The sequence below is a fragment of the Theropithecus gelada genome, chromosome X, assembly GCF_003255815.1.
Source record: "Theropithecus gelada isolate Dixy chromosome X, Tgel_1.0, whole genome shotgun sequence".
Lineage (NCBI taxonomy): Eukaryota > Metazoa > Chordata > Mammalia > Primates > Cercopithecidae > Theropithecus > Theropithecus gelada.
The window spans coordinates 134,017,306-134,035,016 of record NC_037689.1 but is presented as its reverse complement, the minus strand read 5'-3'; the positions used below and the strand labels follow the sequence as shown (position 1 = coordinate 134,035,016).

The following is a 17,711-nucleotide window of genomic DNA, read 5'->3' as shown; positions in this document are numbered from 1 at the left end:
CTGCTTGTCTGTTACTGGTGTAGAAGAATGCTTGTGATTTTTGCACATTGATTTTGTATCCTGAGACTTTGCTGAAGTTGCTTATCAGCTTAAGGAGATTTTTGGCTGAGACAATGGGGTTTTCTAAATATACAATCATGTCATCTGCAAACAGGGACACTTTGACTTCTTCTTTTCCTACCTGAATACCCTTGATTTCTTTCTCTTGCCTGATTGCCCTAGCCAGAACTTCCAACACTATGTTGAATAGGAGTGGTGAGAGATGGCATCCCTGTCTTGTGCCAATTTTCAAAGGGAGTGCTTCCAGTTTTTGCCCATTCAGTATGATATTGGCTGTGGGTTTGTCATAACAAAACTGATAGACCACTAGCAAGACTAATAAAGAAGAAAAGAGAGAAGAATCAAATAGACGCAATAAAAAATGATAAAGGGGATATCACCACCAACCCCATGGAAATACAAACTACCATCAGAGAATACTATGAACACTTCTATGCAAATAAACTAGAAAACCTAGAAGAAATGGATAAATTCCTGGACACTTACACTCTCCCAAGACTAAACCAGGAAGAAATTGAATCCGTGAATAGACCAATAGCAGGCTCTGAAATTGAGGCAATAATTAATAGCCTACCAACCAAAAAAAGTCCAGGACCAGACGGATTCACAGCCGAATTCTACCAGAGGTACAAGGAGGAGCTGGTACCATTCCTTCTGAAACTATTCCAATCAATAGAAAAAGAGGGAATCCTCTCTAACTCATTTTATGAAGCTGACATCATGCTGATACCAAAGCCCGGCAGAGACACAACAAAAAAAGAGAATTTTAGACCAATATCCCTGATGAACATACATGAAAAATTCCTCTATAAAATACTGGCAAACCGAATCCAGCAGCACATGAAAAAGCTTATCCACCATGATCAAGTGGGCTTCATCCCTGGGATGCAAGGCTGGTTCAACATATGCAAATCAATAAAAGTAATCCAGCATATAAACAGAACCAAAGACAAAAACCACATGATTATCTCAATAGATGCAGAAATGGCCTTTGACAAAATTCAACAGCCCTTCATGCTAAAACTCTCAATAAATTCGGTATTGATGGAACGTATCTCAAAATAAATTTATTTTTTTAACAAAAGGAGGATGTAAAGGATTAAAGAAAACTCAAAGTCTCTGGGAAAGCTTAGCACAGGTTTCTTTTCAAGAGTTTATTTGCCAAGGCATTCATCGTGTTTGTAACACTAAGGGCCTACATTTCAGACTCTGAGTGCTTGCACAACTAGATCTGCTCCCTCTTCTCAGCCTCAGGGTAAAATGTTGCACTACTCCTTCTTTCCTCACCTCCATTCTAGTTTCATTTTTAGGTTGCCAATCTGACCTTTAGGTTTTTTTTTCTTTCTTTCTTTTTAAATGAGGCACTAAATGCAAAGAGAAAGTAGGTATTTTCCCCAGATGTTATTTTACCAAAGTGAGACAACATCATTTCTTAGATTTTCTGTAGTTAGGGACCTGAGAGCAGTTCAAAGTCCCCATTCCTCATACACATACTAGAATGTAATTTATCCTTATCTCACGGCCAATTTTTCTTGGAAAAGTTAATTTGTGGTGTTGAAAAGGGAATATTGTTTATGCTCTGTCCATGAAACTGAAGGGCTTAGCAAACACCAGACTTCTGAATATAGGATTTAATAATTATCTCCCCCAAATGAGGTCTTTGTTCACATTTAGTTCAGAGTTTAACAAATGCACTCAATTCCCTTCTCACCCAACACTTATAGGGTTCAGGCAGAACTTCAAAGCCCTCAGCCAGGGCTATTATAAAGCAAAGCCCTGTGATAGGTGGGAGGCTGCACTAGAAACTAAGATCCCCACTCACAAGGCAACATTTCAAGGACTGCACAATCTCAAGAGTGAAGCATTTCCTGAGAACACTTTTTTAAAACATTGATTACTCTTCTATGCTGATTACATTGGCAATATATTTTAATATATAAGAAGACATTACTTTTCTACCTCCATTCCAGGAATGGTGGCTACTCCTAGTTCTCTTTTGATCTCAGTGGTAAGATGCCACATCGCCTCCTCCAGGAAGCCTTACTCTACCCCCACCAGTCCTGTGCCCTCCTCTGTGCTCCTACAGCAGCCTCAGCAGGCCCCACAGAACATTTGACCCTTCACTCCCTTTTTCCTGTTTCCCTCTAACTGAGAGCCCCTGAGAGCAAAACCCACATCCTTTTCATTCAATCAGTTCTGCCCTATCTTGCCTCTGGGCCTTCACTCCTAATTATCCTTCAGAGCTTTGCTTCAAGCACCTGCCTCCTGTGTGAAGCCTTTCACAACACTTTCCCATGTTCCCCTACCATGGGCTATAATCCCACAGCCATGGGGCCCACTGGATTTACTATAATCTATTTGCTAGAGTGTCTCCAGTAGTGTGCTAATAAATGTTTAATAACTGATTTTATGAAAGGAAAAAAGAAAACATTCCAAGTTTATAGTGATTGCCAATTTCCACTGTGTAAATATTCCCACCATGACCAATTTCAAGCTACCGACGTGAGGTCACGCATTGATTTGGGTGGAAATGCCCAGTAGTACAACATTATACAGCATTTCCATCAGACTGCTACAATAGCTATAGATCACCTCAAGAGCCTATATAATAAGCAATGGTAGTAAAATAATTAGGAAGTGATACATTTTGAGTGTTTCTTACCTTTGTTTGAAATATATTTTAATTGCAGGCTTATAGAATTTTATTTTTAATAAGTGTGTGTTTAACGACTGACTGGCAAACATTTCTAAACATCTATCATCTCTCATGAGTCAGTAGCAATGGGCTCCAGCGCATCACTATTTGTCTTTTTGACTAGACTGTGAACTTGAGAACTGGGACTGGGACTGTGCTGCTCATGGCACCTCCAACACCTAACACAGAGGAGGCACTGAGTAATGTTCATTGGAGGCAGCCAGGCATATCCATCCTTTGTCCTCACTTTAAAAGGAGTTAAGAGAAAGTTCAGTGTGCTGTTTAACCACAAAGGCCACATGGCAAATGCTCTAGAGGAAGCCATACCAACCTCAGCTAAGAACAAGGTCAGATCACTGTCATATATAGTACTTTATTGCCAACTTCCTACATGTTAAGCTAATGTGCCACTCCCTATTAAGAAACAAACAAGGCTCTGCTAAGTGTTTTATCCTTTCCTTGAGGGGTTAGCACCAGCTTTCTTCCTAAAGAAGCAAGCCAAGATTGCACAGGTCTGATCTTAATGCCAAATTCACACCAAATCCCATATGGCAAAAGAGAATTCTTGCCTTTCTAAGCCTTAGACAGTGAACCAATTATTTCAAGATCCATTGGCGTTCACTGAATTCCAGCCCAACAGGAAAATTTAGACATTTCTCTGCGGTTTCTTATAATGGTTTTCACTACCCTAGAGCACCAGGCCAGCCACCAGCAGGATAGAATGACAGGAATAGTCAGTGTGTTAGAGGTCAAATCCCTAAGCCTACCTCTTAACTACTCGTGGAACTCTCTAGAAATGAACTTTTCATAATCATAGCAGTGGTTAACATGCCATGAGTGCTATCTACCTGTGTGCCAAGCACTGTGTTAGACCATCCTCATAGACTAATTAATGAGGCCTCACATAAAGTCCTCAAGCAGCAGCACCCTCATTTAAATTGTCAGTTTGCTGGGCCTGTTGCCAATCCAGTAAGACCACACTGTAGCTGGGATAAGCACTTCATTAAGCACCAAAATAATGCCATGGCTCTCTAAGGAATCATAGTTGTGGGGGAAAGTCTCCCTTCAGTGACTACTTTTCCTTTTTGCCAGTATGATGCCATACAAACTGGCAGGAGATGTGAGTTCCTCAATGAGCGTGTCAAAGTCACCTTGAATCGCTCCATTGAGAAGCATGGCAAAAAGCGATTCCGTGGGCTCAGCTTTGCCCTTGTCTGACACCCGTTCAGGGAGTTAAAATTCGTTGGCTTTTCAGGGCAGTGGGTGACATTACCCATGGTCCTCTACAGATCTTCAATAAGTTGACATTTCAGATCATTTGAATAAATCAAAGTGACAGAGGCACCTTAAGTTGCTGAGTTGGGGAGATGATTATAGAGAGCGAAAGACACATTTTCATTTTATTGCTGATGAGCAAAATAAGTAAAAATTGAAAAGGAAGTGGGATGCTTTGTGGGAGGAACCTTCTCAGGAAGAGGACTGCAAGTGGTATCTCTGTCTTGCCAGAGATAAACTGGTGCAGAAACGTTTCCAAACTATTCATCATGTGCACCCTAAAAACCCGATATGTAGAATACACACTATCCCTGAAAACAAGGGAGTCCTGATTTGGTAAATCTTAACCCTGGAATACAAGCTTTCAGTGTCACTTGGAGAAGTGAATCCAGTTTCCCTTAAGTGAAACTTGAGCCTGGGTCCCTCATAGTTATTGACCCTTACCTTCTCCTACAAAAGACCACTGGTGAAAACACAAGCTTAGTTGCTCTTGTATTTGTGCACAGAAATAGCCTAACTCTGCTTTCAAGCTGCTTTGTTCAAAAAGTGCTAAGGATTTGTTGAGCGAATAAAAAAAGCAAGCAAGCAAGCAAACAAACAAAACTTTATTTATTTTTTCTTATTTCTCTAGAAAACCGGTAAACAAACAAACAAAACTTTAAATCAGACTGCAATTTAGGTCAAAAGTTAGAAAATATATTTGCAGTGCCTAGTTCAGGAAGGAAGATCTTTTTCATGCTAATCTACTGCTAATTATAAAATAGGTGATAGCAAGCATTGTGAAGCGCTTAAAAGGAGGGGGTGGGGGCGGTGCTACTTCATAATTTAGTCACCCTTGATTGGAAAGTGGGCGTTTTAAGATTTGGCACCAAACCCCAGCGAGTCACTCTGTAGCATGAGTTTCTCTCACTTTGGACTTTCAGTTTGGACACAGAAAAAACAGGGCAAAACTTAAAGCCGGAAGGGATGATTTTTAAAGAGCAAGCTGCAAATAAGGATAGGTTTTTAAAGGGCAAGCTGCAAATAGAGGTGGAATAATGAGAATAAGTTCTGTAAGGCGTGAGGGGAAGGAAACACATGGAGGTGGTCAGCTCCATGCCCCCCAAAAAAATGCTCTTGAAAAAGCCTTTACGATCCTTTGTATAAGAGGAAGGTGGGGGGAGCACTAAACCATTCTAAGACCAAGTTATAACATTGACAATGCTCACTCCCTACAACCAAGTCAGAGGAAGTATGTTTGGAGTCTAGGAAGCACAGTCATGTGTTGCATAAGGATGAGGGTACATTCTGAAAAATGTGTCGTTAGGTGATTTTGCTGTGTGAACATCACAGAGTGCACTTACACAAACATAGATGGGATAGCCTACTACACACCCAGGCTATATGGTGTGGCCTATTGCTCCTAGGCTACGAACCTGAACAGCATGTTGCTATACTGAATACTGTAAGCAATGGGAACATAATGGTAACTATTTATGTATCGAACATATCTAAATATAGAAAAGGCACAGTAAGAATACAGTATAAAAGATTTTTTTAAAGTATATACCTGTATAAGGCGCTTACCATGAATGGAGCTTGTAAGACCAGAAGTTGCTCTGGTTGAGTCAGTGAGTGGGTGGTGAGTAAATGTGAAGGTCTAGGACATCACTCTATGCTACTGTAGACTTTACAACACTGTACACTTATACATTATAAAAAATATTTTTTCTTGGCCGGACATGGTGGCTCACGCCTGTAATCCCAACACTTTGGGAGGCTGAGGTGGATGGGTCGCTTGAGTTCAGGAGTTTCAGACCAGCCTGGGCAATACACCATCACTACAAAAAAATTAAAAATTAGCTGGAGGCACACACCTGTAGTCCCAGCTACTTGAGAGGCTGAGGTGGGAGGACCACTTGAGCCCAGGAGTTCAAGGCTGCAGTGAGCCATGATTGTATCATTGCACTCCAGCTTGGGTGACAGAGCAAGACTCTGTCTCAAAAAATACATATTTTTTCTTTCTTCAATAACTAATTAACCTTATCTTACTATAACTTTTTCACTTTATAAATTTTTAATTTTTTTTACCCGTTTCACTCTTTTGTAATAACACTTAAACACACATTGTACAGGTGTACAAAAATATTTTCATCACGTATATCCTTATTCTCTAAGCTTATCTACTTTTACAATTTTAATTTTTATTATTTTTACTTATTTTTAGTTTTTTTAATGGAACGCATCACAATTTGTGTGTCATTCTTGCACAGGAGCCATGTTACTACTCTGTATCATTCCAATTTTAGTATGTGGGCTGCCAAAGTAAGCACAGTTTTGAAACTTTTTTGTTAAATTCTAAGACCAAACACACACATTAGCCTAGGCCTACACACGGTCAGGATCATCAGTATCATGGTCTTCCATCTCCACATCTTGTCCCCCTCTGGAAGGTCTTCAGGGGCAGTAACATTCACGAAGCTGTCATCTCCTATGCTAACAATGTTTTCTGGAATACCTCCTGAAGGACCTGCCTGAGTTTGTTTTACACCTGTTTTTTTTAATAAGTAGAAGGAGTCCGCTTGAAAATAATGATAAAAGGTATGGTATAGTAAATACCTAAACCAGTAACATAGTTGTTTATTGTCATTATCAAGTATATGTTCTATACATAATCGTATTGCTAGTCTTTTATATGACTGGCAGAGCAATAGTTTGTTAATACTAGTATCACAAACACGAGTAATGCATTGCATTGCATTACAGTGTTAGGGCTGCAACATTACTATGACCACAATGCCACTAGGCAATAGGAAATTTTTAATTCCATTGTAATTTTATGGGACCACAATTGTACACATGGTCCTGCAATTGAGCAAAACATCATTATAGGGCACATGACTGTAGCTTTTGGGCAAGTGGGTCTCAATCCTGCCTGCATATTAGAATCGCCTGGAGAGCTTACAAAACTCTTGCTGTCCGGGCTGCCCTTTGAACTAATTAAATCAGAATATTTGGGTGTGAGACCCAGGAATTGGTATTTTTCTTTATTTATTTTTAAAATTAGGTAATTCGATGGACTGATTTACTTACTTATAGCTGTCAGTATTTTTGAAACTCCCTGGGTGATTTCAATGTGCAGTCAAGGTTGAGAACCATGAATTAAACAGTAACAAAGCAGAGTTTTATAAAGGACTGTAATGTGTGTTTAGTTTTATGTTTCCTCAAATGGTGCTTTCTTTTATAGCTGGCATGCAATATGGGCAATTAGTATTAGTGTTCATCTTAGTCCATTTGGACTGCTATAACAGAATTCTATAGACTGGGTGGCTTATAAACAACAGAAATTTATTTCTTTCAGTTTTGAAGCCTAGGAAGTTCAAGATCAATTTGCCGGCAGATTCAGTGTCTAGTGAGGGCCCACTTTCTAGTTCATACAGGGTGGTGTTCTCTCTGTGTTCTCACATGACAGAAGCGTCAAATGAGCTCTCTGGGGCCTCCTTTATAAGAGCACTAATTCCATTTATGAGGCCTTCACCTTCATGACCTATTCACCTCCCAAATGCCTCACATCCTAAATACCATCACATTGGGGATTATGTTTTAACATGTAAATTTGGAGAGACACAAACATTTAGTCTATAGCAGTGTTGGGAAGTCATTTTAGTACTGAGATATATGTAAGGAGAATACCTAATCAAGGGGCCAAGTCTGGGGCCGGACATTGGGCAGGCAGTTGGCTGGCAAAGCTGATGCCTTTCTCAGAGATGGGTTCCTGAGAGCTTGTAGGCTTGACACTTGGTGTAATTGGAAAATCCGTTGCTACCAGGTGATCAAAGTGGAGCTAAGGTGTGAGAGTTAGGTAGGCAGGCAGGTAGGTAGAGGGTTGTCAGAAAAGGTAGAGTGTACCTGGGATTCAAGGTTAAGATAAGGTGGAGAGGTATACAACATGAAAGCCCCAGAGATCAGATGCAGCACTGGAATGGGCTCAGGGAAGGAAGGTGCTTCGATTTGCCTATACTAGAGTCCTTTATTCAAGTGCAGGCAGTGGTCTCTCTTCCCCTGGGCAGGAGTTTTCGAATTTTACAGGAAGGGTCTGCTAAGCTATCCACTTCATGTTAGGTCCTAATTTATTTCATCTTCAGTGTTTTCTAGTCAAGAGTCAACTTCTCTGGTTGAGGTCAAATTTCTGTGGCACCTGAGATTCCCCTGGCTAGGGAAGCTGTGTGCTGGTATGGTGGGGTTGGGTACACCAGGCCATTTCTTCATGATTGAGGTCCTTGTCTACTGTGGCCCAGATGCCTTCAGGGTCTTATTGTTAAGATGGTACACAACAAAATGTTGTGTTGCAATTCTTTCAAGGACATTAATTAATTCATTCACTTACCCAAAAGCTCTTACTTAGAGGGCATGATAAATTTCAGGTGCTTAACTGTGGGTGGGGGAAGGGGCAGGTCCCAGTCTTCTGGGGAAGACAAACAATTCCAATAGTGCTGAAGGAGTACACAGGACAAAAAGGATGTGAAAAAGGAAGAGTTTCTAGAGGTATTGATTCCTAAGGAATGAGTAGGAGGGAGCTCCCGAGGCAAAGAGAGCTGAGAAGGACATTCCAGGCAGAGAAGACAGGGAAGAAAAATATGTTTCTGCTGGAGGCCATGTGCAGATCAGTACAGATGGGGTATTACGTGTGATGCAGGGAGGGGTACAAGATGCAGATAAATAAGTAGGCAGGAGTCAGATGATGAAGGACCCGTGGGCTATGCTAGGGAGCTTGAACTTCATCTTATGGGCAATAGGCAGTCACTAAAGCAATGTTTCGGTTTTTGGCTACATATTGGAATCTCTTTGGGAGCTTTAACAATACTGATGCCTGGATGCCAAATCTGGATATTCTGATTTAATCAGCCTGGGGTGCAGCCCAGGCATCAGGATATTTGAAATCTGTCCAGATGATTCTACTGTGCAGGCAGGGTTGAGAGTCACTGCATTAAAGGGTTTCAAACAAGGAATTGACATTCTTTGGGGCCTGTTTTTAGAAAGCTCATGCTGGTACAGGTGGACGAGTAGCCAGAGGCAAGAACCAGCTTGAAGGCTATTACAATAGTCCAGGTGAAAGATGATGTAGAACTGACCAAGAGCAACAGTTGCAGTACTGAGAGAGGTTTAGGTTGTTAAATTGGCAAGACTTGGGTGATTGACTATCTGTGCGAACTGAGAGAGAGGGAGGAATCAAGAACGACTCCTACAGAAATTTGAAGCATCATACCTTGCCGGTAGGGTTGTAAAATGGTGTGCTCACCTTGAAAAATAGTTTGGTGGTTCCTCAAAAGCTTAAACATACAGTTACCAAATGATCCGGCAATTCTAATCTTGGGTATATACTCAGCAACTCTAAAACTAAGTAAAACATATGTCCACGCAAAAACCTGTATGCGGATGTTCATAGCAGCATTATTCATAGTAGCCCAAAAGTGGAAACAACCCAAATGTCAGTTGCCTGATAAAGAAAGACAATGTGATAAATCTATGCAAAGGAATATTTTTCAGCCATATAAAGGAATGAAGGACTGATGCATGCTACAACATAGATGAACCATGAAAACATTATGCTAAGTGAAAGAAGTCATCACAAAATAGCATATATTGTACAATAGCATTCATATGAAATATACAGAACAGGCAAATCCAAGGAGACAGAACACAGATTCGTTGTTTCCAGAGACTGGGAGAGGGGAGGATGGGGAGTGACTGTTAATGGACAAGTGGAACTTTTTCAGGTGTAATGAAATGTCCTAAAACTAGATTGTGGAGACTGGTTGAGAAACTTTGTGAATTTACTAAAAAGCACTGAACTGTACACTTTAAAAAAGCAAATACTATGGTATGTGATATCTCAATAAAAAAGAATGACTTCCAAGTGCCTACCTTGACTGGCTAGGTTAATGCTGATGTCAGAAAATAATGTAGAGAACACAAGTGAAGAAACACATTTGGCAGGGACTGGTGCCTGTGGGGCCTCTAGGTGCTGATATCTAGCAGACAGGTAGATGATGAGGTTGGAGCTTGGACAGATGTCTTGGCAGGAGACAGAAATTTTGGAGTTATCAACTTGGAAATAGATGGTCATTGATGTTGTGGGAAATGATGCAGTTACTTAGAAAAAAAGTGTAGTGTGTGAGGACTGGAGGCCAAGCAAAGATCCCTGGGGAACACTAGCATTCAAGGGGTGGTAGAAGAGCTCATGGAGGAGTCAAAGGAGGAGCTGTCAGAGCGATTTGAGGAAAAGCAGCCAAGTGGGAGAAGGGGATTGTCATGGCATCCCAGAGTATTGAGATAGAAGGAAGATCCAATTTAAATGTCATTATATAATTAAGTCTCTGCTCGTATTTCTAGTACTAACCCATACTGGCCCTGTTTTAAAGATATGGATAAGATGACTTGTTCAATTATAAATCCTCTACAATAGACGCTTTTACAAATCCTGGTCCTTCTGACAGTTTTATTCTGCCCCCAACCCTACAAAGGCAGAGGTCACCTATCCAGGGAAGAATTAGTTCTTCCACTTTCTGTAGCCCCATTACTTGCGCGGGTACTCTTGGAGACAAGGAGAAGAGGGGCTGTCCCTGGAGGACTGAAAAACTGAGCTATCAGAGTGGACTCTGTATAGAGAGCTGGACAGGTTTTTCCTGTTAATCAAGCAAGAGTAACCAATCGGATGTAACTTTAGCAGCACTTAGCACCTTCCTTGAATCTACATCTCTTCTTCCCGCGTCCCCCAAGTTGTTCTGCCTCACATGTTGACAGTAATATTAAGAGCTGACTGCTGCGTACAGTGGCTAATGCCTGTAATCCCAGCACTTTGGGAGGCTGAGGTGGGAGGGTGGTTTGAGCCCAGTAGTTCAAGGCCAGCCTGGGCAGCATAGTGAGACCCCTATCTTTATAAGAATAATAATAATAAAGGAGCTGACGTTTATTGTTTATTATATGACCGACATAAGCATTTACTTATTTGGTCCTCAAAATAATCTCATAAGTTAAGTACTGTTATTATTCTCATTTAGGAGATGGAGAAAATGAGGCACAGAGAAGCTAAGTAATTTGCCTGATGCAAGAGAGTGGTAGAGTCAGGGTGGACCCAGGCAGCCTGACTCTAGGAGCACTTAGTCTTAACCATCACCCTACCAACCTCTCAGTAAGCAGCACCAAGCAGTGTGGTGCAGCAGTAAAGAGAGTGAATTTGAAGTCCATCGAGTCCAAGCCTCTATAACCTAGCAGCTAGCTGTGTTACATTTGGCAACTCATGCAACCTCTCTGAGTCTCAGCTTTCTAATCTATATAATAGGGCTATTACTCTCTGCCCTGTAAACCTCACGGATTTGTTGTGATGATGAAATGAGATGAGACATATACTGAGTGGACAGCTGCAACTATAAAGCTCTGTGCTTTTTTTCCCAGAACCTCACTAGGCAGTTGACACAGAGTAGGAACTCAGTACTGCTGACTGAGGGAATGCAAGGATCTTTTCTCAAACTCTCGACACTTGCTGCATTTTATTGTAATTCTCTGAGAATCTATCTTCCCCACTAGACTGAGCTTGCCAAGGATGAGGACCAAGACTTGTCATCTCTGTCTCCGTGGCACCTAACTCAGAACCTGGAACCGATAGGGCACTCAATAAATGGTACTACTCAGTGATAGTGGCAATAGTAGGAGAAACCCCAGCCGCAGCACTTTGAATGAATCACTTGCTCGGCGACTACAGCAACAGCCTGTGGCCAGCAGAGAGCAGCAGAGCCCCCAAAGCATAGACGTGTATATAGATAATGTAAGCCCCTGTGCCTGTGGCCTGTCTCCTTTCTTCTCTAACCTGGCGCAGTAATTGGCTTGTCTCTAACAGGATAGAAATTGCGCTTGGTTTGACTAAAATGTGCTTCCCCTGACACCTAAGCAGTTTGCAAATTTTGTCCTGAAACTAGGGCAATAGGACCAGTTTTAGTCACCAAAGTCATTCCCAATGTTACACAGAGTCCATGAGGTCTGAAACTCTCCGCGGAAGGACAGTGTAAAGGGCGGTTAGTATTTCCTTCATACAGAGCTAAATGCATTTGACAAAAGATCTTATAGAATTTTGAAAGAATTCCTGGCTTTAGAAGACTGATAACTGATGACTTCTGCTTTTTTTTTAAAAAAAGAAAAAAAATAATGTTTACAAAGTTCTTTCAGAGAGAACTTTTTAGCTACATAATATTTTGATGTCTTACAGGTAAAAAGAGAGCCAAATGAAAGCTCTGAGTCAGGAGTCATTAAAGTGGTTGAGTGGATGGTAATCATTTTAGCTAGTAATAGGGAGAAAGGACCAGCATACTGGAAAAGTGGTCTGTTTGCTTCTGCTAACTGATGGACCAACCTTATTATTTTTTCCATTTGACATCAGAATGGGCCTGGAACTAATGGCCTTTCAACAGAAAGCAAAAGCTTTTCTATTTATTTACTTTGTACTTTGGTTTTTACATGTTTCCGTTTTAATATCTTTTAATTACAGCAGTTAGTGTACCGGTTAAGAGGATGAGCTTTTGGAGTCAGACAAAACCAGGCTTGCATCCCTGCTCTTCGACTTACCCAGCTGCATGGGCTGGGCCACTTACTAAACCACTCCAAAAATTAATTTCTTTATCTGTCAAATAGCACACTAATTCTTGCCTCCAAGGGTTATTTTGCTGACATAATGAGATGATGCATCATAAGGCACTTAGCCCAGAGCCCACTACACGTTGAGTGCTCAGTAAATGGTAGCTTTTATTATTCAAACACTATTTTAAAATTCCAAATACGCATCCACACAAAATTATGAATTCACCTTGAGGATACACAATGGTAAGGATAAGATGCCAAAATGAGCTGTGATAAAGAAATGAAGCTCAGAGGGATGGAGAAATTGTCCAAAGTTAGTCACAAGTGCTGGAGATATACCTTAAGCCTTCGTCTATCTGAAGCCAAAGGCTCTATACCTTATCACCAGAAAACCAAGCCTCCCTCTGTCAACTTTGTTCAGGAGGAGCAATCTACCCTTGCCTCCAGCCTTAGGTCCCCCCTCAGAGCCCCAGTATCAGGGAATGCCCTGCAACCCCTTGAAGGTCCATCCCTGAGCCCACTACTCTAACTGAGGCTGGCTCCCAGGAAGCTGAGCTGTTTACCCAAGGTCACACAGTTGGATGAGCAAGGGCACCTGGAGAAAGAGTGGTAAATTGATTATTCCTTAGCCTCAAGCTAGTGCTTCTGGAACATAGAATAGAATTAGTATTTCACGCAACCAGTCATTCACAAACATAGCATTGGGGATGCAGTGATGCTCATGGCAGACCTAGCTCACAGTCTAGCAAGGAAGACAGGCAAAGAAACAGTCACCTGGGATAAACACAGTGTGACCCGTGCTGTGACTTGGTGTCAAGGAGATAGGTGAAGCCCAGGGAGCCATGGGAGATCAGAGGAGGTTAGCTATTCTAGTCTTGAGAAGGTCCAAAAAGAATCTGTAAAGTTTATTTGTTTTATTTTTTGGCCAAGAGTAATATCAACTGGTCAGTGACACAATGTTATTTCATTCATTTATTTTTGGGGAAAAAATTTACTGAACTAGGTTGCTGTGCTAGGCATGATAAAATACAGAGATGGCTCAGACATGGGCATTGTCCTTCTGAAAGTTAGTACTTTCCTTTAGGAAGTGGATGATAATGATGCTCTTCAGTTTATTCAGAATTACCAACTCCATCAGCTTCAGGTAACAGATAATAATAACCAAGGCTGAATAATCCACTAGATGGATTTCTGCCTGGTTAAAATATCTGTTGATTATTTGTTATTATTTGTGTCACAAAGTGTGTTGGCTTATAAGCAGGAAAGCACACCTGAATTTCTGAAACCTTCTGCATGATTATATGTTATGGGATTAGCTAACGGAATCTTGAAGACTGGTCGTCCTTTGGCTTTTGAGGATGAAATGAAACTTAATGTCAGTGATATGAACAGGCATGTTAATACTGAAGTCTGCTCCACCTGCCAGGGGGCAGAGCACTTAGGTAGGACGTGCTAAATTGCATTAATGGAGAGTTGAGACATTCCCAGCTGTGCTTCTGGGAAACTAATGAGGTTCAAATGATGTGCTTATTGCACACTTCAGACTATCCCACCAGGGCACCTCTTGAATGTAATTTTCTATGCTCTTTCACTGGTTTGGGAAGGCATTGCTGCTTCTGTGCCCTCTGTTTATTTTATCATGTTCATCTTTCGCTATTTCTGTCCAGGTGCTTCCTGAAAGTTCCATCCTGGAGCGTCCAACCCTGCATTTCCTCCTGAATCTTTGAATCTATAATAGGAGCCTGGACTTAATGAACTTGAAAGATCAGAAAACAGTCTTTGTGGGTCATTTCGGAAAAATCGACATCAATTAGCTCAAACCATAACTGTGATTCTGAATTTCCACTCTGGGTGGAGTTGACCACCCTGCTTGGTAAGTTATCTAGAAACTGTACTCGGAGGAGCTGCTCCAAGTCCTCGGGGAATTTAGCTCTTTGCTAATGAATTTAATAGGTCATTGGGATTTGCTTCTCTACCTAGGGAGAACTCTGCAAAATTTGTTCATATTTGAAGGTTTTAATCAACCCGTTGTCCAGAATGACTGCACTAAACCACAGCTTTTGGCTCTGGGCCAAGGGAGCTATCCCAATTTGAACTTCTCCCAACTGGTCTTGAATTCTCTCTGTCATTCTCTGGACAAGTTGAAGAATGTCCTTTCCAATAGGAGAACTTCAGTAATTCAGTCCCCACTGACTGAGGTCGCCTGTTTTGGCTCTCTGCAGCTACAGGACAGTGGAAAGAATGTTGACTTTGGATTCAGTTCAACAAGGGCTAAAGTCGAGACTCCACTACTTTCTAGCTGCGTGACCTTACACAGGTGACTTCACCCCTCTGACCCTCCAGTCTCTCATCAGTAAAATAAAAATAATAAAATCCCTCCCTGATAAGGTTATTGTGAATGCTAATGAGATCATGAACGTAAAGTGATATAATGTGACCAACTGTCCTGGTTTGCCTGGGAATGAGGAATTTCCTGGGACATGGGACTTTTAATGCTAAAAACAGGGTAGTCCCATGCAAACCAGAATGGGTGGTCAACCTAGATGAGTATAAGTACGTTGTTACCCTACTTTGTCGTTATTACCAGAATAGCCACCATTTCCAGGTCAGGAGACCTCCACATGTACATCTGATCCACGTAATTAACGGATATAGGCAACCTGTTCCACTTACATGAAAATCAGGGATTCAGAGCTCTGAATTATAAAGTGCTGTAGGTGTTTAAACCATTACTATTACTCTCATTATCTATGGCCTCACATTCCAATAATGTCAGGTTCAATGGTGAAATATACATAGCCATTAAAGGCAATTCCACATTTATTGAGTGACTGCTCTGTGAAAGATACTATGCTAAGCCTAGTATGAAGCACTTCTGACCTAAAATTGGAGATGTTTCTATGATAATTTTAATGATTCTAGAAGTTACTGAGATTAAGCCAGACAGAGTAGACATATCACCATCAAAACTAGATCTGAGACACAAAATCCCAGTCAAAGGGTTGGGAAATTTAAAAGACATGTATAAACTATCTTCCTGAATGTGCCTTTTCTGTCATTAGCAAGCTGGAAGCAACCTAACAGAAAATGAGAGTGTAATGCTATTTTTTCCAGGTGTTACTCCAACGTGTTATACTTTCCAATATCACAAAGAACATATTCAGAGTATTTCAAATTAAATACTCTGCCATTACCTTCACAACGTGAGCAAATCATTACCAGAAAACTAGGTTTTTGTACCATCTAGTGGTACGGCAAAATATAGCTGACATGTAAATATTTTTTAAGTTAATAATTCTTTAAGAGAATCCTTGAGGGCTCAGGTCATTGTGGATTGTTTCACATATAGATTATAGGTGCAAAGAAATAGTCAGCTCCCTTACTCTTCGCTATAACCATGAGCTCTGTGTCTTGATTCCTCACCTTGACATAGATTTAGGTCTGAAATTTGAAGATTCTAGATCTTCATTTATTACAAGGGTAAGGGCAAGCAATAAACTTAGACTGTTAAAGTGAAGAAAATAACATGCTTATCACCTCTCTTTCTCGTTTTTCTTTTTCTTGGACATTGTTTAAAAGTTCCCAGAAATCTCTAATAGATTTTGTTTTTAATTTTAAATTGAGGTAACAAACACATAACATAAAATTTACCATTTTGGCTTGTCCGAAGGTAGCGGGTTATCTCAATTGATTGTTCACAGTTACAGATCGAACTTGTTCTACTTCCTCCCACCCCTTCTCACTACTGCACTTGACTAGTCTTTAAAAAAAAAAAAAATCATGCCTGTAATTCCATCGCTATGGGAAACCAAGGTGGAGGTTCACTTGAGTCCAGGAATTTGAGACCAGTCTGGGCAACATAGTGAGACCCCGTCTTTACAGAAAAATAAAAAATTAGCCAGATGTGGTAACACATGCCTGTAGTCTCAGCAACTCAAGAGGCTGAGGCAGGAAGATGGCTTGAGCCCAGGAGTTCAAGGCTGTAGTAAGCCATGATCACATCACTGCACTCTAGCCTGGGTGACAGAAAAGACCCTGTTTCTAAAAAAAAAAAAAAAAATTAAAAAAAATACATTTTACAATCTTAACTATTTTTAAGTGTCAAGTTGAGTAGTGTTAAGGATATTCACATTATTATGCAACAGATCTCCAGAACGTTTTCATCTTGCAAAATCGAAACTCTATATTTACTAAACAGCAGCTCCTCATTTTGCTTTCCCAACTCTGATGGTTATATCAAGGGATCACTCACAGGCATTCCTATACGGGTCAGTATTTTTACCCAAAGCAGTAATTACCACAAATATAAACAGCTTTTTCCTTTTCCCTGCCCACCACCTCAGGGACAAAAAATGATTTTGAAATAGTAATGCTCTTATCTTTTGTTAACTAAATCTCAGAGTTGAGTTTATTTTTGTAACCATCATTTTGAGATCCTCAAATGCAGGATTCTGTAATCTGTGAAATTTAAAAACTGATTTTTTTTTTTTAAGATTGCAGGATTATATCAAGGGGATTCAAGACCCATCAGGGGAAAGTTGCAGAGATATCCCAGCAAGCTAATGGGGAGAACACTTTTCTCAGAAGAGGAAAAGCTGGGCCAGGCGCAGTGGCTCACGTCTGTAATCCCAACATTTTAGGAGGCAGAGGTAGGAGGATTGCTTGAGTCCAGGAGTTCTAGACGAGCCTGTGCAATATAGTGAGACCTTGTCTCTACAGAATTTTTTTTTTTTTTTAAATAGCTGGGCATAGTAGCATGCACCTATTGGAACCAGCTACTCGGAGGCTGAGGCAGGAGGATCACTTGAGCCCAGGAGATTGAGGCTGCAGTGAGCCGTGATTGCACCACTGCACTCCAACCTGGGGTGACAGAGCAAGAACCTGTCTTTAAAAAAAACAAAAAAACAAAACAAAAAAAAAACGGGGTAGGGAGTGTAGGAAAGAGCTGGCTTGGAATTCTGGCTCTGCCAAGTTTCAAGCTGTGTGACCTTGGGGGAAATTACTGAGCCTCTCACAACTTCGGTTTCCTCATCAGCAAGATGGGAGCAATAACTTCTATATGCTATTAAGA

The 17,711-nt window shown here is 40.9% G+C and overlaps 1 non-coding gene across 1 annotated transcript; it reads right to left on the bottom strand.

Moving 5' to 3' along the window:
* Positions 1-6,238: 6,238 nt before the first annotated feature.
* Positions 6,239-6,342, bottom strand: LOC112616703. The gene has a single exon (XR_003117735.1). It is a non-coding gene; the product is annotated as a U6 spliceosomal RNA (small nuclear RNA).
* Positions 6,343-17,711: the final 11,369 nt, after the last annotated feature.